Consider the following 27977-nt stretch of genomic DNA (forward strand, 5'->3'; position numbering starts at 1 on the left):
TTTAAGAAGTATTTAGATGAGGACTTGAAACGCCATAACGTACAAGGTTCCGGGCCATCTGCTGGAAAATGGGATTAGAATAGATAGGTGCTTGATGGCCGGCACGGACACGATGGGCCGAACGGCCTGTTTCTGTGCTGTATAATTCTATGACTGTCTGTTTTATGTCCTTTTGACCAATCCTGTATCCATGCTAACATATTACTCCCAATCTAATGAGTCCTTATCTTGTGTAACAACCATTCATGTGATACCTTATTGAATCCAAAATCCAAATATGTGACATCCACTGGTTCCTCTTTATCTACCTTACTAGTTACATCACCACTAGGATACTCACCACTTAAAGGAATACTCATTAATTCATGGTCATTGCTTCGGGGGTCCAGCTCAATTGGCATAGAGATTGGGTGCCACGGGTTGCCTTTGTCAGTGGGAGAGGTCATCGCATCTCACTGGACAGCTACCGCCCGCCTCAAACCAGGCAGCCACCAGTCAGTACGGTTCTGTCTCGCCACAGTCCACTTGCTTCAATGGGTGCTTGGAGCTCAGGGTCATTGCCTGAGAAGTGGACTGTAATACCGCACCAAACAGCACGACAAGAAAAGGAAAGAAGGTACCAGCCCTTCGTTTTGCAAGATGGAGCATCAGAACTATGTGTCCTGGCCTGTCGGAAGACATTACACAAATCAACGACTCTCGGAAGACCACCATCATTAACAACGAGCTCAGTAGGCTCCATGTGGACATTGTAGCACTTCAGGAGACACGCCTCCCTGTGAGCGGATCTCTAAGAGAGCAAGACTACACCTTCTACTGGCAGGGGAGGGATCCAGAAGAACCAAGACAGCATGGAGTGGGCTTCGCCATCAGAAATTCTTTGCTCAGCATGATAGAGCCACCTTCAAATGGCTCGGAACGCATACTGTCCATCCGACTGCTCACCCGCCTCTGGTCCAGTACACCTACTCAGCATCTATGCTCCAACACTCTGCTCCCCACCTGAAGTTAAAGACCAGTTCTACGAGGAACTCCAGAATATCATTAGTAGCATCCCCAATACCGAACATCTGTTCCTGCTGGGGGACTTTAATGCCAGGATTGGGGCCGACCATGACTCATAACCCTCCTGCCTTGGACGCTCTGGTATTGGAAGGATGAATGAGAATGGACAGAGACTGCTGGAGTTGTGTACCTATCATAACCTCTGCATCAACAACTCGTTCTTTCATACTAAACCCTGTCACCAGGTTTCATGGAGACACCCAAGATTGTGTTGTTGGCACCAGCTGGACCTCATCGTCACAAGGCGAGCTTCTTTAAACAGTGTTCAAATCACACGCAGCTTCCACAGTGCGGACTGTGACACCGACCACTCCCTGGTGTGCAGCAAGGTTAGACTCAAACCAAAGAAGCTGCATCACTCCAAGCAGAAGGGCCGCCTGCACATCAACACTAGCAGAATTTCTCATCCACAGCTGTTACGTAAGTTTCTAAATTCACTTGAAAAAGCCCTTCAAAACTTTCCAACTGGGGATACAGGGACCAAGTGGGCCCACATCAGAGACGCCATCTATGACTCAGCAATGACCACCTTTGGCAAACGTGAGAAGCAGAATGCAGACTGGTTTCAATCTCACTTTGAAGAGCTAGAACCTGTCATAGCCGCTAAGCGTGTTGTACTGTTGAACTACAAGAAAGCCGCCAGCGAGTTAACATCTGTAGCACTTAAAGTAGCTGAAGCGCTGCACAAAGAACAGCTAGGTGCTGTGCAAATGACTACTGGCAACACCTATGCAGTCATATTCAGCTGGCCTCCGACACCGGAAACATCAGAGGAATGTATGATGGCATTAAGAGCTTTTGGGCCAACCATCAAGATGATTGCCCCCATCAAATCTAAATCAGGGGACACAATCACTGACCAACGCAAGCAAATGGACCTCTGTGTGGAGCACTACCTAGAACTGTACTCCAGGGGAAATGTTGTCCCTGAGACCACCCTCAATGCAGCCCAGTCTCTGCCTGTCATGGATGAGCTGGATGAACAGCCAACAAAATCGGAACTCAGTGATACCATTGATTCTCTAGTCAGTGGAAAAGCACCTGGAAAGGACGGCATTGCCCTTGAAATAATCAAGAGTGCCAAGCCTGCTATACTCTCAGCACTCCATGATCTGCTTTGCCTGTGCTGGGATGAGAGAGCAGTACCACAGGACATGCGCGATGCCAATATCATCACCCTCTATAAGAACAAGGGTTTCCGCGGTGACTGCAACAACTACCATGGAATCTCCCTGCTCAGCATAGTGGGGAAGGTCTTCGCTCGAGTCGTTTTAAACAGGCTCCAGAAGCTGGCTGAGCGTGTCTACTCTGAGGCACAGTGCGGCTTTCGAGCAGAGAGATCCACCATTGACATGCTGTTCTCCCTTTGCCAGCTACAGGAGAAATGCCACAAACAACAGATGCCCCTCTACGTTGCTTTCATTGATCTCACCAAAGCCTTTGACCTCGTCAGCAGACGTGGTCTTTTCAAACTACTGGCAAAGATCGGATGTCCACCAAAGCTACTGAATATCATCACCTCATTCCATGACAATATGAAAGGCACAATTCAGCATAGCAGTGCCTCATCAGACCCCTTTCCTATCCTGAGTGGTGTGAAACAGGGCTGTGTTCTCGCACCTACACTGTTTGGGATCTTCTTCTCCCTGCTGCTCTCACATGCGTTCAAGTCTTCAGAAGAAGGCATTTTCCTCCACACAAGATCAGATGGCAGGTTGTTCAACCTTGCCCGTCTAAGAGCGAAGACCAAAGTACGGAAGGTCCTCATCAGGGAATTCCTCTTTGCTGACGATGCTGCTTTAACATCCCACACAGAAGAGTGTCTGCAGAGACTCATCGACAGAATTGCGGCTGCCTGCAACAAATTTGGCCGAACCATCAGCCTCAAGAAAACGAACATCATCGGACAGGACGTCAGAAATGCTCCATCCATCAATATCGGCGACCACTCTCTGGAAGTGGTTCAAGAGTTCACCTACTTCGGTTCAACTATCACCAGTTACCTGTCTCTCGATGCAGAAATCAACAAGTCGTGGGAGTCAGTTGCCAGTGATCGCCAGAGCTGGTGGACATCCATAAAGGCGGGGCTAAAGAGAGGTGAGTAGAACTTAGCAGTTGGCAGGAAAAAAGACAGAAGCGCATGGAGAGAGCCAACTGTGTAACAGCCCCGACAACCAATTTTATCTGCAGCACCTGTGGAAGAGTCTGTCACGCTAGAATTGGCCTTTATAGCCACTCCAGGCACTGCTTCACAAAGCACTGGCCACCTCTAGGCGCTTACCCATTGTCACGTGAGACAAGGAGGCCAAAGAAGAAGAAGAAAACCTAGAATTACCTATATTTATGCCGTTATCAGCCTGAGATGCTGTCTTTGATGTCCTGTGAACTTCCAGATATCATGACTGCTGCTGTTTTTTTGCCTTTCTATATTTTTGTAGGGCAACTTGTCTTCCTCCTTATGCCAACCTGACGGGCTGTAGCCTACCCTTTCATGCAAACCCCCCCAACAAAGAGAAGAGCACATCTCCCTCCCATAAAATGAATGTTATGTGGTATTTAAATACGCGGCCTGACTACAGGTTGTCGACAGAGAGCAGTTCCCCCTCCCCCACTGTCCTGCTGATGCTAATGCCACTACACCAAAATCCGATACATAGGGTGGGTTTAAGGCTGAAGTGAGTCTGTGTCTTCTTCCCTACCTCCTGCCTCCCTCCATCCATTCCCTCCGATTTCAGACCTCATCCATAATTATTCTTTCCAAATTTCACCCTGGTTATACTGCAGGTCAGGTTCACAAACAAGTGTCGCGCCTAAGCGACTTGACATGTAGTTTCACAAAGTAAAGCCCACATCTCTGGCCTGTCTGGGTAGGGTTGAGTGCTCGGCCAACCAGTCACCAGAGTGACAACCTCCATGCCGCACAGGACTAGTAGTGTGGGCAAGGTTGATGCCTCTTCACACAAAGGGAAGTAGAAGTCTGGAACTTTCTCCCCTCACAGGCTGCAGATGCTGCGCCAGTTGAAGCTTTCAGGACTAAAATCAGTAGATTAAGGGATATGGAATGAAGGCGGAAAAATACGATTGAGGTACAGGTCAGTCATGATCTAATTTAATTGGCAGAACAGACTGAAAGGGCTGCGTGATCTACTCCTGGTTCTATCTCTGTGATATGTCCTGAGAGCTCTCAAATGAGGGTGGCGATGCGGTGGGTTGTGTGTTTGGAGGGGGAAGGGGGTTTGTCGGGGTGCAATCCATTCATCCCCACCCCTAATAAACCCTAGGAAACACCACATACTGACAGAGTGAGCTTTCTCTCAGCTGATGTCACTCTAATCCTTTACAGCCGCAGTGCCTGGCTGCCAAACACCAGGCTGTCTTCAATTTGACACCAGCACACCTGAATAATTTACATCCTCAGTTAGCGCGGAGGGATCTCTCAGCAATGCACGACAGGGAACAGCTCATTCCAGCTGCTGTCCTGTGATTTACCAGTGAATTCATTTCCCCTCCCCCACAGCAGTTAGTCAACAATTACTGTAGCAGAAGGATTTTCTGGGAGCTCGTGTCTGCCCAGCAGAACAGAGTGCTGTACAAAGGCAGCAAGGCTGGTAAATAATTGGTGAGGCTCTCTAGACGCAGGATAGCCGGCAACACTTGAAGCTGTCCTGTTTATGTTTTAATGAAGGCTTCTTTGACAGCCTGACCCATTCGCCTCCTTGACATCCACCCTGCTCTGTTCTTGCAAGAGAAGGACTGAGTTGGTGTGTGTGAATGGGAGATGGGGTGGTGGGGGGCTGCGGAATTGAGACAAATCACTTAATGTTTTTCCCCTTTCTTTATTGTTACTATTTAAAGGTACTGTTGTCATAGTAACAGCTCTTTCATGCCTTTGCATTGATTCAGGTGCCGGTATGTGTGTGTGTGTGCACTGGTGTATCACAGCGCGCGATTCTCTCCCAGTGCACCAGCCTCTTCACACATGCTGACACAAGGCCACTTACTGGCCCCCTTTGTGAGTGCTGTTGCAACAATAGGGTCAGTACAGTTCAACTCCAGTGGAACAGTCCGGAAATTTCTAAAATGTGAACTGGACACCACAGTCGGATTCTTTTAAGCGGGGGTGCATTTTTCCAGATCCTTTGTGTCATGTGGTGTGCAAGCCTTAATTAGAGGTTTTCGATGCATTTGCATCACCAGCAAACCCACGCTCAAGCCAGGATCCCATATGCATACCCCTTCCAAACCTGGCCGGGTTTGGAGTTGGTGACTATATCTTGATACCATTCCATTGCCGATTATGCCCGGTTTGACTTTTATTATCTCAATCTTATTTTTGATTTTTTTTTAACTGGGCCTTTTTGAAAATGGTGAGGTGAAAATTCTGATAAGATGCTGATGTGGCATAGGTCACTGCCATATTCAGGAAATCCACAAATGGAACGCTCAAGCTGGCATTGCCATCACAGTGCTGGAGGATAGGGTAAAGCAGTGCTCAGGTATCAACAGCATACCAGTCAGTATTCAAAAGGTACAATAGTCTGGTGTTTTTAGTTGATAAATTGACACTTGTTCCAGTTACTGTCTAGTTGAGGGCATGACGTTCCAGCTGGTACAACTGATCTCTGTGCCACTGAACACTGAGCTGGTTTGCTGCCAATGTGGGCTGCTTAACAGACTGTTCAGTGTGTGTGTTTGTGTGTGTGTGTGTTACGTAATCCCAGTGGAATGTGCATTTTCCCTGACACAGTTATTCCGTTGTCCTGTGGGTCACTTGTGGGATTAGATGCAGGCGAGGTTTTCGTAAAAAGCACAAACTGGAACAAAACAGCTGTTGGTCGGACCAAGAACGAGGCACAGCAATGACAATTTTACTGTTAATCCCTCGGGGGTCAAGCACTCGGATACATCCTGACACAGGAAATTGCTTACGTGAATCCCGTGTTCATCAAAATGAGGGATGTTAATGCTGGAGAGTGGGCACTTCCATTTTGGCATCAGATGCTCCTAGTTCTCGTACAGCATGGGCTAGATACAAAATAAAGCTCCCTCTACACTCTCCCATTAAACACTCCCAGGTCAGATACAGCACTGGTTAGATACCAAGTAAAACTCCTTCTACACTTTCCCATCAAACTAGGTTAGGTACAGCATGGATTAAAAATCTCCTTGTATGCTTTCCCATCAAACACTCCCAGTTTGGATGTAGAAAAGGTGAGATACAGAGTAAACTCCTCTGCGTCACCCCCAACTTCAGTATAGCACTGCCTGTTGTACCAGTGGGGCGATGGAGGTCAAGAAGTGGAACACTTTCCTTCTGCACTGGTTATCATTGAGCAAAGAACAACAACCAGAGCCTATAGTTACATAGTGCCTTTAATGTAATAAAATGTCCCAAAGCGCCTAACAGGAGCATTAGAAAACAAAATATGACATTGAGCCATGTAAGGAGTGTCTTAAAGGAGGAAAGTGAGGTAGAGAGGTTTAGGGAGGGAGTTCCAGATCTTGGGGCCCAGGCAGCTGAAGGCACAGCCACCAATGGTGGAGCGATTAAAATCAGGGATGCTCAAGAGGTCAGAATTAGATGCGGCTGATATCTTGGAGGGTTGTGAGGCTGGAGGAGATTACAGAGATAGGGCAGGGGGAGACCATGGAGGAATCTGAAAACAAGGATGAGAATCTTAAAATAAAAACGTTGCTTGACTGGGAGCCAATGTAGGTCAGCGAGCACAGGGCTGATAGGTGAACAAGACTTGGTGCGAGGTAAGACATGGGCAGCAGAGTATTGGATGGCCTCAAGTTTACTGAGGGTAGAATGTGGGAGGCCAGCCAGGAGTGTGTTGGACAAGTCAAGTCTAGAGGTAACAAAGGAATGAATGAGGGTTTTAGCAGCATATGGGCTAAGACAGGGGTGAAGTCGGGAGATGTTATAGAGGTGGAAATAGGCGGTCTTAGTGATGGCACGAATATGAGGTCGGAAGCCCACCTTAGTGTCAAATATGACACCAAGGTTGTGAAGAGACTGCTTCAGTTTCTGGCTGCTGCCAGGGAGAGGGATGGAGTTGGTAGCTAGTATTATGGACAGGTGGCTTCTCTTTTCACATCCCAACTGAAAGCAGATAGTGTTTTGTTAAAAATGGTGCGTTAGGCCCTGAGTGTTTTCAGGGTCAAATAAACAGACGAACAGCAAGTTTTCTCATCAGTTAAAACAAAAATAACTGTTTTAAACAATTCCTGAAATTGTTACGACTGAGGTGGGAGGAGTACACTGTTAATTCAGTCCCACTTCTCCACAGGTCACAACATATTCTTTACATTTTCCCACTTGCCGATACAGTCAATCAGATACTCTATTTTTCCCCAGAATAAAGCACAGCAACCAGGTTTCTTAAATAAGCAACACAATTATCCGTTTATTATACCCTAAGTCTTAACCAATAGTAAAGCAAACACGCAAGCAAATTGAAATATTAAAGCCCCTTAGTTTATCCTAGCCCTCATACACACTCACATACACAACTGGTTCACTGGTCAACCTTCTGTTGAACTTCCTTTTAAGAAAAACACCCAAAGTTCAGCCTCTTCAAGATTCCAGATGAATCAGTGTCCTCAATCCTACTATAATTTCTTAAAACATATTGTACAAAGAAAAATAGAAGTGTTCACGTAACAAAATGGTCACAACCTCATTGACGCAGGCATTCACACACATGCATACACAGGAATAGATAGAAAGAGAGAAAAGGGTATATCCATACATATGAAAATACAAATTAAGAGCAGGAGTGGCCAAATGGCCCCTCGAGCCTGCTCCGCCATTCAATAAGATCATGGCTGATCTGATTGTAACCTCGACTCCACATTCCTGCCTACCCCCAATAACCTTTCACTCATTTGCTTATCAAAAATCTATCTATCTCTGCCCTTTGAGGAAGAGAGTTCCAAAGACTCACGACCCTCAGAGAGAAAGAGATTTCTCCTCATCTCTGTCTTAAATGGACGACCCCTTATTTTTAAATAGTGACCCCAAGTTCTAGATTTTCCCACAAGAGGAAACATCAATTAAAGTCCAAATTACTCTACAAGAGTCCATAGCTTAAATAGCTTTCAGAGTTTCTTTTGGGAGGAAATTTTATAACAAGTGTTGCAGGCCTGAATGATCCTTGTCTTGGAATTGCTGAAGTGTTGTAGTCTTCTGTGGTTAAAACTCAGCCCACAGTTGGTGGTGTGAATCTGGTTTACTTTTACAGATGGAGAGCCTCAAAGCCACCTTGTAATTTCTCTGCTGCAGTGGTTGTTCAAGTTGTTATTCAGCAGGATTCTTCTGCTTAGCTGGACTTATCTCCCAGCCTCTGGCTGGAACTGGCTTTCTGTGGTCTTTTGTTGATCTCCCCTCTCTCCAGAGGGCTACCTTTTAAGATAAAAATCCATCACATTTGAGCCTCTGTCAGGTAACAAAGGGCCCTCTCCCTGATTTGACCACACAATGGTCCAGGATATGGAAACCATTCCTATCTGTTGGTGTCTGGATGGGGTCTATCCTGTTATATGCTACTACATCATGCCTATTCATCTTGGTTTGGGCTGTGGAGTTAGTCTGTCTACAGAACCTTTGTTAGTTCATTACTGTAAATAGGAGTCATCAGTATGTAATGGGCTCCTTTCAATTTCAATGGATTTTCTCCGGAGCTAATTCAGACGAGTTACATCCTCAACAGACAGATGCGCTTATTGACAGTACAGGAGATGTCACCTGACCTCCACTCCATTTTGTCTGTGCTACAAATATGCCCATTTTCATGTCGTTCAGTTCAACAGTTGACTTTTATTTCATAATTCCTCCAGTTCATTGTTTATTTCATCACAGCTCCTTCTGGGTAGGGCACCTCCCCACAAAAGGGAAAAATGAATTTTTTTGGTATTTCATTTTTTGTTTCTTGGTTTACAGAAAGAAGGAAAGTAAGATGTAAGATAACACATATTTGTACACATTCATCTCATGTACTCCTCAGGCTTTGAGTCATGATTTATTAACAGGCTTTTTGGTTGTACAGTGTTTTACATTCTGGGCAAGCCATCTGCTGTAACGTTGTTCTTCCCAGCTCTATGTACAATTTTCAGGTTGAATGGCTGGCGAAGTAAACTACATTGAAACAGTCTGGCATTTTTAACTCTGAATTTTTTCTGGAATGTTAGGGGGTTGTGGTTGGTGTAGATTTGAATTTCTTGGTGTCCGTTACTGGCATAAACTTGAAAATGTTGAAGGGTGAGTAGGAGCCGTAAAGCTCCCTTTTCGATTTTGGAATATTTTCTTTGATGTTTGTTTAGTTTTTTTGAAAAATAGCCAATTGGTCTTTTCAGGCCTGAATCGCCATCTTGGAGTAAGACTGCTCCTACTCCAATATCACTGGTGTCAATAGCCATCTGAAAGGGTTTATTAAAATTTGGAGCTGCCAATCATCTTCAACTTTTTGAAAGCTAGCTGGCACCACTCTTTACATTCCCAGGTATCACTGTAAGCTAGCAGGTCATCCAGGTAGACAACACAGTTGTTTAAACTAGCTATCACCTGGCTCATGAGTCTTTGGAAAGTTGTCGGGACATTCATTAAACCAAATGGCATTACTTTACATTGAAATAAGCCATCGGGGGTGACAAATGCTGAACTTTTTTTTTTGATTTTGTGGTTGCGGGGACTTTCCAGTGTCCTTTCAGTAAATCAATTTTACTAATGTAGGTGGAGTTTCCTACATGGTTGATGCAGCCCTCAATACGGGGGATTGGATAGGAATCTGTTCTTGTTACTGCATTGATTTTGCGGTAGTCAATGCAAAGTCTAGTTGATCCATCAGGTTTGGGTACTAGTACAATAGGGGAGCTCTAGCTGCTTTGGCTGGGTTCAGCTAAATTGTTGTCCACCATCTATTGGACTTCCTTGCAGACCTGAGCCAATTTATTGGGGCTCAGTCTGCATGGGTTCTATTTTCTAGATGGGGTCTCTCCTACATCTATATCTGTGTTATTGAGGATGTGTGACCCGGTTTATCCCTGCAATTTTCCCCGAACTACATCAGCAGTGTTACTCGGTCCTGTGTCTGCTGGTCAGAGAGATAGTCGAATATGGTGTCCAGTCTCCTTAATATTTCTTTATTTTCCAACTTTATGGTGGGGGTTTCAGTTTGAGAATTTTCTGGGTTCTCTTCCTGTCTAGTTCATCTTCACTCGGACTGACTTCCACTACTGCTGTTACTACCTGACACACACTTACTGGTCTGTATGGTTCCTGGCTGTGGTGGTGTTTTAGCATATTGATGTGGCACAGTCTTTGCTTTTTTCACTGGTCTGGGGTATTCACCTTTTTTCCTTACACTGTATGTATACACTAAACAGGACTTTTCAAGGTTCATCTTGCAATGGTAGCAATACCAGAACTGTTCCCTGGTTTAAATTCTCGGGCTGCAACCTTTTCGTTTGCGTTCTTTTTCACGTTTTGCTGCACTGCTTTCAGGTGTTCTTTTGCTACAGCACAGGCTTTATGATGTCTCTGAGGAAAAGTGGACATGCAATTTAGCATTGAGGTTTCCTCCTTTTGATCTAAGAATTTTTCCTTGATCAATTTCAGCACACCTCTCACCTCACGTCGAAAAACCGATTCAAATGTGCTGAAGCCTATGGATTCATTTGGTGAATCTTTGGTAAAGCATGACTGCCCAACCCGGACCTGACCAGACCCGACGACATGTGTCGGGTTCGGGTTGGGTCGGGTCTCTCTTCCAGGTTCAGCATTCGGGTTTGGCTCGGGTCGGGGAGAAACTGACAAGCCTGGGGAAGATACCAGTAACTGCAGTAAGTACAGAAACATTAACTGATCTCTTGCTTTAATCTATACTTGGTCCAAGGATTTAAAATTATCTGGAAATAGGAACATTAAACTTCCCAACCTGAGATCTCCGGGGAGATTTTTTTCTGTTAATGGCATCGGAACTTGATACAGTTCAGAAGCTTGTTTGTTACATTGCATGATTTCCTGAATTGGATACTTTTCCCGCGAGTGCTCAGGATCGCGGCACCTTCGCCTGTTTGAAATCAGTTTGTTGTTTTTTTTTAAACTTTATGATGTTAATTTAACACAGGTACATCAACAACTGGCACCTGTACTTGATCACTGTTCTAAAGCATGGTTACCCGACCAAACCCGAAAACATGTGTTGGGCTTGGGTCAGGTTGGGCATTTAAAAAAATTAAAGGACTCGGACTTGGGGCGGGTTCGGGTTGGCTGTTGTCGGGTTGGGCCCGGGTTAGGTTTTAATTTTATACACGAGGCAGGCTTTAACCCTTGGTAGCGAACCCTTGGCGGCGCAGTGGTTAGCACCGCAGCCTCACAGCTCCAGCGACCCGGGTTCAATTCTGGGTACTGCCTGTGTGGAGTTTGCAAGTTCTCCCTGTGTCTGCGTGGGTTTTCTCCGGGTGCTCCGGTTTCCTCCCACAAGCCAAAAGACTTGCAGGTTGGTAGGTAAATTGGCCATTATAAATTGTCCCTAGTATAGGTAGGTGGTAGGGAAATATAGGGATAGGTGGGGATGTGGTAGGAATATGGGATTAGTGTAGGATTAGTATAAATGTGTGGTTGATGGTCGGCACAGACTCGGTGGGCCGAAGGGCCTGTTTCAGTGCTGTATCTCTAAACTAAACTAAATCAAGAATGCTATTCCTTTAATCCCAGCAATGGGGGTAATCACAGCAATATGCCCTGATCATGGTTTTCAGGGTTTGATTGGTATCTTTCCAGAGCCCCTTGAGACTGTGGGTGGTATGCTGAAGATTTAAGCTGGTCAATACCAAGGCTGTGTAGGACCTCCTGGAATGTTCAGGAGATGAAATTAGTTCCTTGATTGGACTGAATTTCTTTGGGCAGGACGTATCATGTGAAAAAGTGGGTCAGCCCCTCGACTACGGCTTTGGCAGTAATTTTCCTTAAGGGTATGGCCTCTGGGAATTGGGTGACCATATCCATGATGGTTAGGAGGTATTGGTAACCTGTCGTACTTTAGCTAGTGATCCCATGCAATTGACCAGAACTCTTGAGAAGCGTTCCTTGAAAGCAGGGATAGGGATCAGTGGAGCAGGTTTGATTGTGGGCTGTGGTTTCACAACAACTTGGCAGGTAAGGCAGGTCTTGCAAAGTTTAACCACATCTTTGTGGATTTGAAGCCATTAAAAGTGTCGACTTATCTGGCCCTGGGTCTTTCTGATACCCACATGGTCAGCCTAGGGATTTCATGGGCAATCCTCAAAACTCCCTCCGATATTTAGGGGGGACTACAATTTGGTGGACCACTGTCCACTCCTCCTCTGTAGGTCACTGTGGAGGTCTCCATTTTCTCATCATGACTCCATTTTTAAAGTAAGAGTCTTTGAATATTTTTAAGGCAGAGGTAGGTAGATTCTTGATAAGCAAGCGGGTGGAAGGTTATCGGGGGTAGGTGGAAATGTGGAGTAATCAGTTCAGCTATGAACTTATTAAAAGGCGGAGCAGGCTCGAGGGGTCGAGTGGCCTACTCCTGCTCCTAATTCGTATGTTCGTATGTATGTTCATAATAACATTCAGGCATTTTCTCTGTCTCTGCCTCGGAAAGGCTGTCTGCTCTAATCTTTTTAGCTCAGGGTCTGCCTGGTGGGCTTCAATTAAAGAGGATTTACTATATATTTCCTTCTCTTCCCCTAAATCTCCATAAAATGTCCCAGCCAGCCAGACCTTGGGGTCATCTGGCTGAATTACTGGCTCAGCTCGCCTGTTGGAGCTTGCTTAGCCATGGTTCTAGCTACCACTCAGTCAGGGGATATTCAAGGGACTTCCTCCTGTATTTGTTCTGTCTCCTTGGCCTCATTTGGCTGGTCTAAAACTACTGGGGCTGCTACCACCCGACCTCCAGCCAAATCATTGCCAAGTAGCAAATCTATTCCAGCTACAGGCAGACTAGGAACAATCCCTACTGTAACTGGTCCAGAGACTAGGTCACACTGCAAGTGGACCCAATACAGGAGTATGGACATGAACCTTCCTTCAATGCCTTTGACCAGAACCTTCACTTTTAGTGAGCTCCCTGGTGGAAAGGTCATGCCTTTAACCAGCATTAAAGATTGAGTGGCCCCTGTATCTCTGAGCAAGACAGTGGACTTGCCTGTCTCATCAGAGGGGTACGGGGGCACCTTTCCATTTCAAACAAAATCCTGGGAACCCTCAGGATTTTTTTCTGTTTCTGCCACATCTATGGTGGTATTCTTTGAGGGATCCATCACTGTGGTTAGGGCCACAGGCTTGTCTGCCTTGTTGCTTTGCTTGGACACCCTTTTCTAGGCTAGCCCTGTGAACTCCTACAACATTTACTGGCTTCCATTTTAACATCCAGCAGTCAGCTCTCACTTGCCCTGTTTACTGCAATGGGAACACATAAGTCTGTGGAAGACATTCCTGCCCTTTGCACTTTTCTTACTGGTGGAGGGGCTTCTTGCATTCTCACTTTTGGTTTCCCTTTCGCTGGCACCCCATCTTTTGTCATTATCCCACTTTCTGTCCTTCCCAGACCTCTGGGAATTATCGTGGAAGGGTTTTCCCTATGTAAAGGGTTTGTGAGTAAACTCGTAGTCAACTGCCGTCTCAACACTCTCTCACCCTTGTAATTCTTTGTTCCTCAATATGGGTTCTTATATTAATGGGAATGCTGTTTTTGAATTCTTCTAATAGAATTATCTCTTTCAAATTTTCATAGGAAAGTCACTTTCTCTGCTGACGTTGCTGTTCAAGTTGTTATTCAGCAGGGTTCTTCTTAACTGAACTGTATCTCCCAGCCTCTGGCTGGAAATGGCTTTCTGTGGTCTGTGGTTGATCTTCCCCCTGTCTCCAGAGGGCTACCTTTTAAGGTAAAAATCCATCACATTTGAGTCGCTGTCAGCTGACAAAGGGCCCTGTCCCCTGGTGTGACCACACAATGGTCCAGGATATGGAAACCATTCCTATCTGTTGGCATCTGGATGGGAACCATTCTGTTACACTGGTGCTACTTCACACCTTCTCATCTTGGTTTGGGCTGTGGAGCTAGTCTGTCTACAGAACCTTTGTTAATTCACTCCTGTAAATAGGAGTCATCGATATGTAATGGGCTCCTTTCAATTTCAATGGATTCTCCCCAGAGCTAACTTACATACTCAATAGACTGCTGTGTTTATTAACAGTACAGGAGATGTCACCTGACCTCTACTCCATTTTGTCTATGGTACAAATATGCCCTTTTTCTTGTGCTTCAGTTCAACAGTTGACTATTATTTCATAATTCTTCCAGGTCATTGTTTATTTCATCACAGCTGCTTCCAAACATGACCATAGCAACCGGAGTTTGGAGTGGGGACTGAAAACTATGGCTTCAGTCTTTAAAATATTGAATTGGATGAAATTTCGTCTCATCCAGTATTGGATATTGGATAAGCAGCCTGATAATTTATCAACAATGGAGGAATTCAGAGAGGCGGTGGTGAAGCATAGCTTATTGTCATCAGTATACATGTGAAAACTAACACTTGGCTTTCAGATGATGTTACTGAGGGGCAGTTGTCGATGATAAATATGAGGGGGCCGAGGATAGATTCTTGGGGGACACCAGAGACAAAGATGTGATAGCAGGAAGAGAAACCATTACAAGTGATACTCTGGCTATGATTAGATAGATAAGAATGGAACCAGGCGAAAGCAGTCCCACCCAACTGGATGACAGTGGAGAGACATTGGAGGAGAATGGTGTGGTCAACTCTGTCAACACTGCAGACAGTTAGAGAAGGATGAGGAGATATAGTTTACCTTTGTTACAGTCGCATAGGATGTTGTTTGTGACTATGATAAGAGGCTGTTTGGTACTGTGGCATGGGGCGAAAACCTGATTGGAGGGATTCAAACATAAAGTTCCAGGAAAATTGGGCATGGATCTAGGAGGCAACAACATGTTCAAGGGCTTTGGAGAGGAAAAGGAGATGGGACAGTAGTTTGCATGGAGTGGTCAAAGGTTGGTTTCTTGAGGAGGGGGTGATAACAGCAGATTTAAAGGAGAGAAGGACAACACCTGAAGAACCATTAACAATATCAGCTAACATGGGGATCAGGAAGGGAATAAAAGCAAAATACTGTAGATGCTGGAAATAAAAACAAGAAATGCTAGAAATACTCAGCAGGTCTGGCAGCATCTGTGGAGGGGAAGTTGGATGGTTAGCAGTTTAGTGGGGATAGGGTTAAGGGAGCTGGAGGTGGGTCTCATGAACAAGATGAGCTCAGAGGGGCAAGAGGGGAGATCGGAGAGAAACTAGAGAAAGATGTGAGTTCAGAACTAGGGCAGGGGGATCTTTAGAGAAAGTTTGGTCTGGTGGCTAGTTGAAGGGAGGTATGCAGCAGAGGCAGCTGATCATAGTGGCAAAGAAGTCCATGAGCTCCTTGCACTTATTTTTAGAGGTGAGGGTGGAGGAAACTGGAGAGAGAGGTTTAAGAAAACGGTTTGCAGTAGAGTAAAGAAGCCGGGATTATCTTTGCATTTGAGGATGATCCTGGAATGGTGAGCAGTTTGAGCAGACAGGTGCCAGACCTGATAGTGTTTTAAGTGGTCTGGCCAGATCTGACAGTTGATGACTAAAACAGTTGTCCACCTTATTCTTTCAAGTTTGCATCCCTTGGACTTAAGGGAAGGAAAATGAGGGTCATACTAGGGGGGAATGACCAAGGTGAGAAAGAGTAACCATTACTCTCTAGTATTGCAGACTAGGGCATCAAAAGTGGAGGTGAGGGTGCAGTTGAGCAAATCAGGAGCTGCTGAAGTGTGTGGTAAATGGAGGACCAAAGGCTAGACAGTTGGGATTTTGAAAGTACTGTTGTACGTGAATTGTTTGGGGGCGGGGGGGGGGGGGGAAGGGGGGGAGTTTTTTTCCCAGGGGCAGGTACAGAAGGAGGTAGGGTTGGAGTGTGGAAGGGGATGTGGGTGGTGAGTGATACAAGGAAGTGATCAGAGCTGGAGTAATCTGTAATTGATACAATGGGAGACCACGTGAGATGACAAGGTTAAGGGGGTGCCTTGAGTATGGTTTGAGGAGTTTACCTGGAGGGAGAGATTTAGGATAAGAGGACAGTGAACTCAGGAGAGAGAACATGATGAGTTGTGATGGAGCTTGAAATCACTGAGGATGAGAAGCCATTCAGTGCAGAGGCTGAGGGAGGAAAGCAGTGAAGATATCTTGGTGAAATCATTTTTTACCGCACTTGGGAGGATGGTAGGAAATGATGATTTTGAACGAGAGGTGAGGGAGTGGAACAAGGTGAGATGCTGAAAGGAGGAGAACGTGCCAGAGGAGTAGGGGGTCAGGGTCAGTAGATGGTGTAAGTATAGCCAGGTGGGGAGGCTTCACTAGGGGAAAAGTGCCAAGACCCCTCAGCCAGGTTTCCGTTAAGGCCATGATATTGATGCAGTCATCTGCAATAAGTTCATGGATGGCAGCGGCTTTGTTCACAAGTGAATGGCCATTCTGAAGGGAGATGCTTAGAAGGATGGTGAGAGCTGATCCACTGACAGAGTCCACAGGGTCATCAGTGGGTAGGGTGAGTTGGACATGAAGGAGATTGGCAGGATTAGCCACCAGCAGGCGCACTGGGCAGCAAGATCGACAAGACAGTGGGATGGGGCAATTGGAGTTGCTGCTTGTAATGAGCCAGCTCTGAGTGCCTTGATGAGCCCTTCGGAGGATGCCAAGAGAGGCACGGAGGGAAGCTGTAGGCTTATCTAAGAAGGAGTCAAGCTTGGGATGCCGGAAAGAGAGCAGGAAGGCGGAGGAATATTGAGGGGTTGAGGGACGGATTTGGGAGCAAAGAGTACCTGAGAGTGGAGAAGTGAAAGGAGGCATGATGATGGAAGAGTGATATCTAGGAGGGGTAGAGAGCAAAGAAGTAAAAAAGAGCAAAAATGGAAATAGAAGTCAATGAAAAGAAAAATGGAAAGAGAGCAGCTCTCTTTTGGAGCTTGATTAAGAGTGGATGTGTGCTGGAGGACTGGAGAATGGAAAATGTAATACCCATTTTTAAAATGGGAGACAGAACTAATTGCAGGCCAGTTTATTTAAAAATGTGGTAGAGAATATCTTGGAATCTTTAGTTAAAGAGGAAATCACTTTAATTAAAGATGAAATAGATGATGACAAAGTAATTAGAAGAAACCAAGATTAATTTCAGAAAATACAAATCTGATAGAACTCCCTGAGGAAATGACTGATATGGTGGATGGGGAAAATGCCGTGGACGTGGTATACATGAGCTTAATATAGAAAGACTTTGACAAGGTACCACACAGGAGAATAATGGATATCATTGAGGGGAATATTAGCAAATTGGATTAAAAACTGGTTAGGAGGAAGGAAACAGAGTAGGAGTTAAGGCCAGCTTCTCAGAGTGGTTGGAAGGGGATAGTGCGCTTAAAGTCAGAGAGTCATTTATGGCACAAAAGGAGGCCACTCGGCCCATCGAGTCCATGCCGGCTCTCCACGGAGCTATCCAGTCTGTCCCACTGCCCCACTCGATCCCTGTAGCACTGTACGTTTATTTTCTTCAAGTACTGGATGTGATTAACAGCAGCATCCAATCATCATAGTTACCTATGAACTCACTGATGTCTCAGTAGGAGTGATGTCCCAGTGATTCCTTTCCCACACTTGGAGCAGTTGAATAGCCACTCCCCAGTGTGAACTCGCTGGTGTGTTAGCAGGGTAGATGAACCAGCAAATCTCTTCCCACACACAGTGCAGGTGAATGGCCTCTCCCCAGTGTGAACTTGCTGGTGTCTCAGCAGGGTGGATGACTGAGTGAATCCCTTCCCACACACATGGCAGGTGAATGGTCTCTCCCTAGTGTGACTGCGCCAATGAGTTTCTAGCAGAAATGGGTAACTAAATCCCGTCCCACAGTCCCCACATTTCCACTGTCTCTTCCTAGTGTGACTGTGCTTGTGATTGGCTGAAACCTCGTCCGCACACAGAACACATGGACGGTTTCTCCCACACTGCGAATGGTGCTTTTTCCTTTCATGTTCAAAATCCTATGATATTCAAGTTACAATGAAGTGTGCGACTCTGTCAGATCCTTGTGTAATGTTTCTTTGAGTTTCCTGACTGCAAGTGGTGTCCTGTGGGATTCAGTTCTGGGACCATTTCTGTTCTCTGCAAATCAGTAATTTAGAGTGATGTCCAAAATTGCAGATACTGTTAGACTAGGGGGCCTAGTGAATAATTCTGAGGACCACAGGAAGCTGCAAGGGCATGTTGATATGATAGTGGACAGAGGAAAAAATCATGGCAGAAGGAATTTAATGTTGGTATATATGAAGTGATGTTTTTTTATTCATTCATGGGATATGGGCTTCACTGGCCAGGCCAGCATTTATTGCCCATCCCTAATTGCTCTTGAAAAGGTGGTGGTGAGCTGCCTTCTTGAACTGCTGCAGTCCATGTGGTGTAGGTACACCAACAGTGCTGTTAGGAAGGGAGTTTCAGGATTTTGACCCAACGACAGTGAAGGAACAGTGATATAGTTCCAAGTCAGGATGGTGTGTGGCTTGGAGGGGAACTTGCAGGTGGTGGCGTTCCCATGCATTTGCTGCCCTTGTTCTTCGAGGTGGTACAGGTCGTGGGTTTGGAAGGTGCTGTCTAAGGAGCCTTGGTGTGTTGCTGCAGTGCATCTTGTAGGTGGTACACACTGCTGCCACTGTGCATTGGTGGTGGAGGGAGTAAATGTCTGTCAATGGGATGCCAATCAAGCGGGCAGCTTTGTCTTGGATGGTGTCGAGCTTCTTGAGTGTTGTTGGAGCTGCACCCATCCAGGCAAGTGGAGAGTATTCCATCACACTCCTGACTTGTGCCTTGTAGATGGTGGACGGGCTTTGGGGAGTCAGGAGGTGAGTTACTTGCCGCAGGATTCCAAGTCTCTGACCTGCTCTTGTAGCCACAGTATTTATATGGCTACTCCAGTCAGTTTCTGGTCAATGGTAACCCCCAGGATGTTGATAGTGGGGGATTCAGCAATCGTATTGCCATTGAATGTCAAGAGGTGATGATTAGATTCTCTCTTGTTGGAAATGGTCATTTCCTGGCAGTTGTGTGGCGCGAATGTTACTTGCCATTTATTAGCCCAAGCCTGGATATTTTCCAGGTTTTTCTGCATTTCTACACAGACTACTTTCGTATGTGAGGAGTTGCGAGTGGTGCTGAACATTGTGCAATCATCAGCAAACATCCCCACTTCTGACCTTATGATTGAAGGAAGGTCATTGATGAAGCAGCTGTAGATGTTTGGGCCTAGGGCACTACCCTGAGGAACTCCTGCAGTGATGTCCTGCAGCTCAGATGATTGACCTCTAACAACCACAACCATCTTCCTTTGCGCTAGGTATGACTCCAACCAGTGGAGGATTTTACCCCCGATTCCCATTGACTCCAGTTTTGCTCGGGCTCCTTGATGTTATACTCGGTCAAATGCTGCCTTGAAGTCAAGGGCAGTCTGTCACCTCACCTCGAGTTCAGCTGTTTTGTCCATGTTTGAACCAAGGCTGTAATGAGGTCAGGAGCTGACAGGCCCTAGCAGAACCCAAACTGAGCTTCAGTGAGCAGGTTATTGCTAAGCAAGTGCTGCTCGATAGCACTGTCGACGACACCTTCCATTGCTTTACTGATGATTGAGACTAGACTGATGAGGTGATAATTGGCCGGGTTGGACTTGTCCTGCCTTTTGTGGACAGGACATACCTGGGCAATTTTCCACATTGCCGGGTAGATGCCAGTGTTGTAGCTATACTGGAACAGCTTGGCTAGGGGTGCGGCAAGTTCTGGAGCACAAGTCTTCAATACTATTGCCGGACTATTGTCAGGGCCCATAGCCTTTGCAGTATCCAGTGCCTTCAGTCATTTCTTGATATCACGTGGAGTGAATCGAATTGGCTGAAGACTGGCATCTGTGATGCTGGGGACTTCAGGAGGAGGACAAGATAGATCATCAACTCAGCACTTCTGGCTGAAGATTGTTGCAAATGCTTCAGCCTTATTTTTTGCACTGATGTGCTGGGCTCCTCCATCATTGAGGATGGGGCTATTTGTGGAGCCACCTCGTACAGCACATGTAACTTCCTCAAAGAACTCCAATAAATTGGTTAAACATGATTTCCCTTTCACAAAACCATGTTGACTCTGCCTGATTACCTTGAATTTTTCTAAATGTCCTGCTATAATGTCTTTAATAATAGCTTCTAACATTTTCCGTAAGACAGATGTTAAGCTAACTAGCCTGTAGTTTCCTGCTTTCTGTCTCTCTCCCTTTTTGAATAAAGGAGTTACATTCACTATTTTTCAGTCTAGTGGAACCTTCTCTGAATCTGGGGAATTTTTGAAAATTAAAATTAACGCATCAACTATCTCACTAGCCACTTCTTTTAAGACCCTAGGTTGAAGTCCATCAGGACCTGAGGACTTGTCAGCCCGCAGTTCCAGCAATTTGTTCAGTACCACTTCCCTGGTCTTCGTAATTTTCTTGAGTTCTTCCCTCTCTTCCATTTCCTGACTTACAGCTATTACTGGGATGTTACTTGTATCCTCTATAGTTAAGACCGATGCAAAATACCTGTTTAATTTATCTGCCATCTCTTTATTTTCCATTATTAATTCCCAGACTCACTTTCTATAGGACCAACATTCACTTTGTTAACATTTCTTTTTTAAATATCGATAGAAACTCTTACTATCTGTCTTTATATATCTAGCTAGCAATCTCTTGTACTCTAATTTTACCTTCCTTATCAATCTTTTAGTTAGTCTTTGCTGCTTTTTATACTCTGTCCAATCTCCTGACTGCCTCCCATCTTTGCACAATTATATGCTTTTTCTTTAAGTTTGATTTTGTCTTTAACTGTTTTAGTTAATCACGGATGGCGGGTCCCCCCCTTGGAATTTTTCTTTCTTGTTGGACTGTATCTATTCTGTGTATTCTGAAATATCACCTTCAATGTCTGCCACGGCATCTCTATTGACCTATCCCTTAATCTAATTTGCCAGTTTACTTTAGCTAGCTCTGCTTTCATGCCCTAATTTAAGTTTAAAATACTGGTCTTGGACCCACTCTTCTCACCCTCAAACTGAATGCAAAATTCAATCATATTATGATCACTGCTACCTGGGGGCACCTTAACTATGAGATCATTAATTAATCCTATCTCGTTGCACAATACCAGGTCTAGTATAGCCTGCTGTCTGATTGGCTCCAGAACATACTGTTCCAAGAAATTATCCCAAAAACATTCTATGTACTCCTCATCTGCCCATCTGATATGTAGGTTAAAATCCCCCATGATTATCGCCGTACCTTTCTGATAGGCTGCCATTATTTCTTCTTTTACCCGTTCTACAGTGTGGTTAATGTTAGGTGGCCTGTACACCACTCCCATAAATGACTTCTTGCCTTTATGATTTCTCATCTCTACCCAAACTGCTTCTCCATCCTGGTCTCCTGAACTTAGGTCATCCCTCTCTATTGCGCTAATACCATCATTAATTAACAGAGCCACACCTCCACCTTTTCCTAGATTCCTGTCCTTCCTAAATGCCATGTACCCTTCAATATTCAGGTCCCAATCCATGTCATCCTGCAGCCATGGCTCTGTAATGGCTTTCAGAGTACTAATTATTTCTATTTGCACGCTCAGTTCATCTGTTTTGTTTCGAATGCTATGTGCATTCAGATACAGAGCTTTTAGTTTTATCCTTATTATTTTTTGTTATTATTTGTATGCTCTGTACGCTCCAGAGATTATTACCTTTGAGGTTCTGTTTCTTAATTTAGTGCTTAATTCCTCATACTGACTATGCAGAACCTCTTTCTTTGTCCTGCCTATGTCGTTGGTACCTACATGGACCATGACGACTGGATCCTCCCCCTCCCACTGTAAGTTCCTCTGCAGCCCTCAGCAGATTCCCAAACCCTGGCACTGGGCAAGCAACACAGCCATCTGGACTCTCGCTCTTTGCTGCAGAGAACAGTGTCAGTCCCCCAAACTATACTGTCCCTTACTACCACTACATTCCTTATTTCAGATACTGTCAAAATTGAGTATCAATAGTTTCTGGGTGTGAGAGTATGTGGTTTTCAAGAGGAAATTGAATAATTATCTGAAGAGAAAAAATTTGCAGGGCTATGGAGAAAAGGCAGGGGAATGGGACTCGCTGAGTGGCTCTTACAGAGAGCCAGCTTGGACATGATGGGCCAAATGGCCTCCTTCTGTGTTGTAACTGTTCTATGATTCTACATCCCATTTAATGGAAAATCATTAATTCACAGCCTGTTGGGAAGTAAGGGGGAGCGGAGAGCTTGGATATTGCAAATCTTTAATAGGCCACCACTGGCTCACTGCCAACAGCAAATTAGCCTTCACTGAGCTGTGGCCTGAGAAGACTGTGTGTGAGACATCTGGATGGGGGAGGGAGGTGCATGCAGGGAGTTAGCTGTGCACCTTGCCTTGCGACCTTGACACATCAACTGAGATGACATTGGGTATTAAGTGATGTGGGGATGATCGAATCTGCCAAGCCACCGTTCCCCACCACTCCACAGCCTGTGCAGTAACACTCCAACGTACTGTGCCACTGAGCTGTGCCCACTACTTTCTGTAAAGGTCCAGCCAGCAACGGACATTGTGTTTTGTGATTAGGATCCAACTAACACACACACAACACCGGAGAAGAGAGGAATTTGCTTTACATAATGAATAGTAATATAGTTAGTCAATGACACTCAATCAGAAGGGAGAAAGTCCCTTTTAATTCAGTGCACCCACCTCCACTGTCTGAATGTAATACCCCAGATTGGGTCAGGATTCAGGATTACAATCTCCATACTTTTTTCACCTCTCCTCAGTAAATTAATCTACTTCCAGGTAAGACATTATGATCAGAAATAAAGCCTGATTTCCTCAGCGTGCACTGAAAAGGTTACGGCCAGGTACAGGTGCAAAATGCTGAGAAGTGAGACTGAAGCAAATCATATTATGCCTGAAGAGGGTATAAGTTGAGGGGAGCAGAGAATCGAGACTGTTACTGTCAAAAGATGAACAATTTGCTTTGGCGAAGGTATTTCAGGAATCTGCTGAAATTGGGCTGAGGTTAGTAATTCGGCTTTCGGCGCCTATCTAGGGTTCTGTGTCAGCTGTAATGATTTAGAGTTCTGTCCTCAGTGAAGTGAGGGTTTGTTAATACTGGACAATGGTATTAATAATCCAGATTAATATGAATTCAAATCCCACCATGCCAATTGGAGAATTAGAATTCAGTTTTTTAAAAAAAATGGAAATAAAAAGCTGGTATCAGTTTAAAAAAGAAAGTAACTATGAAGCTTTAGGAATGTTGTAAAAACCCAACTGTTTCATTTCCCTTTAGTAAAGGAAACATGCCGTCCTTACCCAGTCTGGCATATATCTGACTCCAGTCCCAAACCAACACGATTGACTCTTTAACTGTCCTATGACGTGACCTGTTACTGCCCTCCCAGGGAAACTAGGAATAAGCAACACATAAGCCTTGTCAATGATGCTCAAGCCCCAAGAATAATTTTAGAAAAAATAAAACTTCCTCTACATTGCCCTCTCAAGTACTCCCATGTCCGTTACAGTGCAGATTAGATGTAGAGTACAGCCACCTTTAAACTGTCTCATTGAACACTCTCCAGTCAGGTACAACACGAGTTAGACTCCGTGTAAAACACCCACTATGCTGCCCCATCAAACACTTCCACGTCAGGTACAACAAAGGTTAGATACAGGTGGAATATTTTTGTCGTCTTAATACCTTGTTTGCACCCAAGTAGTGAACAAAAATATTTTCTGTCGCTCCCACCAACCTCTTGCAGTTTTTACAGCGCACATAATTTTCCTAGAAGCCGAAAAGTTCTTGTCTGAAACAAAATATATTCAAATTGTGATAAAGCAATTACAATGCCAATGCCATTTTCTGACCTTAACGCCTAGCACTACTTGCTGGTCCTGTCCATCAGCTGTGGGCCGTACCAGTACCGAGGCAGCCATTTTAAATGCTATTTAAAGAGAGGTTCAGCTGTTCCCAGATAAAGCTGTGTCGAACTTTTGTGGGCATTTTTCTTGTTTGTTTGACCCTAAAGGCTTGAATGTTCTTGTAATTTCTTTTGTAAGTTTTGAGCTGTCTGGCACATTGCACTTGTTTCTTGGTAAGGGTCCTTTTAGGAATCCCACTCTGGAGGCAGGAAGAGGAAGCAAACTGCAGTTGGAGGGAGAACGAATAGATCTCAGCATGCTTGGAGGAATTGTTCCCCTCCCATCAGAATTTACAGGGCCAAAACAAGATACCTACAGCTTTCTGAAGGACCATGCAGAAGAAGGCTTCAATTCTTCAGGGAGGCAATGACAGAGTTATGCTGCATTCTGCAAAAAGATCTGTGGCCAACTGCCTGCTGTAATCAAGGTCTTTGCTGCCCTGAGCCTCTATATCTTTTCAGGCTGTCACAGGGGATAGCAGCAAAATCAGACAGTCTGCAGTCCTTGTTTGTATAGGTGACTGATGCCTTTTTTTGCTAGAGCAAATACTTTCATCACTCGCTCCATAGAATTTTGGAAACAGCAGGATAGGGATTGAGAGTTCACCCAAAATGCACGATTCCCCAAAATCCAGCATGTACTTAACAGAATCTGTGACACTGCTCCTCCAAACAATGCAGCTACCTTCATAAGTGGCAAGGTCTTCCATTCTATTCATGTGCGACAGGTATGTAGTGACCACAGTGCCTCACACAGGTGTGTGCTCACATTCTTGGCAGTTGCCATGATGCTTTCATAATGTATTAATCATCCGATCCCCTATTCTTTGTCTCTGTACAGCAAGTTAAAGGCTGGCCATTATACAGTTGGTGTATGACTCCTTTTAGGAATCTGTAATTAGCTGTGAAACTCTGCTACAGTCAAATCTGTGGACCAACTAGAGCTCTCATAGAGCAGACCATTGGAGTCCACAAATGATTCAGATGCTTGGACATGTTTTGTAGCTTCCTGCCACTCAACCCAGAGAGTGTGCTTTATGATTATGATTTGTTGCAAGTTACATAGCTTTGATTTGCAGCAAAGACTACACAGGGAGCCAGCTTTGGAAGAGGGCCTTCATCATGATGAGGGAGAGGACACAGAAAACATAGAGAGTAGTGAGGAAGCAGGAGTGTTGCAATCGTTGCCTACAGTCAGAGTCTTTTGACAACAGCACAATGAAGAGAATTACAGCTGAGCAACCTGGAGAGCAGGGCAAGAATGAAAACTAGCGAGAAAAATAAAAATAAGGAAATTATCAAGGAACGACAGGCAACACTGGCAAAGCAATTATCTACTCACCTCAACAAATAAAACTCTCTCTCCCGCACTCCACCTTGACAATTCTGCTCCTTTTCAACCATCTCACTAATGTGAGATATTTCTGACTATTTTGAGACGTGTGTACAGGTCTGCAGCAAACAAATAATGTAACGTAGGGATCCAGCTACCTGTGATCTGTCTTAAAGAAGTGTTATGTGTGGCCCATGGCTGAAAAATGGGTTTGCAGTGCAGGCTGTCAGCAGGGCCAGGGATCGGGTTTAACATCCTTGTATTTGGAAGTGAATCATTCCATGAAGTTGTGATGTTAATACCAGGGATGTGTAATAAACATACTCTTCCTGGAACAGTGAAAGGCAGCCAGTCAACAGCTCAAATATAATCCACTCGAGTTCCGAAGAAGGGTCACTGACCCGAAACGTTAACTCTGCTTCTCCTTCCACAGATGCTGCCAGACCTGCTGAGTGGTTCCAGCATTTCTTGTTTTTAATCCACTCACTAACTGTAGTTTGAGTCTCAGTCTGTCAGCAGTGCTGCTTGTTAGATTCTGGGAAGGGTCTTGTACATGCCATTCTTGTATTATTCCAAAAATGATATTCTGCAATGAGTTGGTGTGTTGCCAGGTTATAGGCTTCCCTCCATCATTTTTTTAAAAAATTCATTCATGGGATGTGGGTGTCGCTGGCCAGGCCAGCATTTGTTGCCCATCCCTAATTGCCCTTGAGAAGGTGGTGGTGAGCTGCCTTCTTGAACCGCTGCAGTCCATTTGGGTAGGTACACCCACAGTGCTGTTAGGAAGGGAGTTCCAGGATTTTGACCCAATGACCGTGAAGGAGCAGCAACTTGCCAAGGCTCCTTCGAGAGCACCTTCTAAACCTGCGACCTCTACCACCTAGAAGAACAAGAAGCAGACACATGGGAACACCACCACCTTCAGGTTTCCCTTCAAGCCACACACCATCCTGATTTGGAAATAAATCGCTGTTCCTTCACTGTCGCTGGGTCAAAATCCGGGAACATCCTCTAACTGTACCTACCCCACATGGACTACAGTGGTTCAAGGAGGCCGCTCACGACCACCTTCCCAAGGGCAATTAATGATGGCAATAAATGTTGGCCTTGCCAGCGATGACCACACCCCATGAATAAACAAAAATATGCTTCTATTTTATTGATGCTGTTATAATAGATTATTTCTTGTGTGCTTGATTGATGATATCATAATAAGCACTTCCTGGTTGGTGTTGATGAGATCATAATCTTTAATGTTCGTATATCAATGATGTCAATGAAGTTGGAACTTCCGTGGATCTCCATTTCACTTATTACTTGTGGCTTATTACTGGAATGAATGGTTGAAGTTCGGAAAATTAGACAGGTGAAACAGGAGAATTGGAAATGATGTTATGTTGTCTCTCAGTACACGTTCCCCGAGGAGAGTGAAACATCACATTGCAACTGGCTGAGCGTATAATCCCTCGAGATTCTCAATAGTCATGATCTAATTGTGTTACACTATATGCATCCCATTGGGGTTATAGGATGATTACGTTCTTATTGCTGATATTTTAACAGATTGGTCTGGTTATTAATTTTTACATTCAGGTCTTTAGTTAGTGGAATATTTATTCCAGATATGTATTTGCAATAATGCAGAGTTTTCCCCACTCATTGTCCTTACATGTAGGATCATTTTTGTTGCTCTTGTCCTTACCTTCTGCCCTTACAATCCCTTTTGAAGTGTGATTTCCAAGATTGCACAGGGAACTCCAGCGCAAATTTGCCGTGTGCATTGGAAAGCCTCTGACCGATATCTGACTGTTTTGGTTGTATGTCCCAACATGCAATTGCTTTGTAATTGCTTCTCCACAATGAAGACTGTTGAGTCTGTGACTCCCTGGTCCTGTTAAGCAAAAACAATGCCAGGTATCTCACTAAATTGATGTTCAACAGAGTGACAATAAACGAAGTTAATAAATTAGTCTTCTCATTTTACAGCTTGTTCCCAAAAATGCAATTTTTATTGTTTTTTCATTAATAGTGAAATAAATTTCTAATGCCTTTAGCTTTCCGAAATCTGCTCACCAGCCCCTTATGTAGGACAACAGTTATAATGTGGCCCCTCATGTGAAAAGGTTGGACAACCCTGATGTAAAAGTTCCCGTGGCACTATTAAAAAAAAAAGCAGAGGAATTTTCCCTGGCATCTTAACAACATTTATCCTTCAACCAAGACCTAAAAACAGATTATCTGATAATTTACCTCATTGCTGTTATGACTCCTTGCTGTGTGCAAATTGGCTGCTACATTTTTATTACAAAAGTGACTACATTTCAAAAAGTAATTCATTGGCTGTAAAGCACTTTGGGAGCTCCTGAGTTTCCTATTTATTGTATCTGCAAATTTAACAAGTGTGCAAATGGTTTCTGTATTGAGGCCATTTACGCAGGTAAGAAGCAACAAGGGAGTCAACTCCCT

This window comes from Heterodontus francisci, chromosome 11, assembly GCF_036365525.1.
Source record: "Heterodontus francisci isolate sHetFra1 chromosome 11, sHetFra1.hap1, whole genome shotgun sequence".
Taxonomy (NCBI): domain Eukaryota; kingdom Metazoa; phylum Chordata; class Chondrichthyes; order Heterodontiformes; family Heterodontidae; genus Heterodontus; species Heterodontus francisci.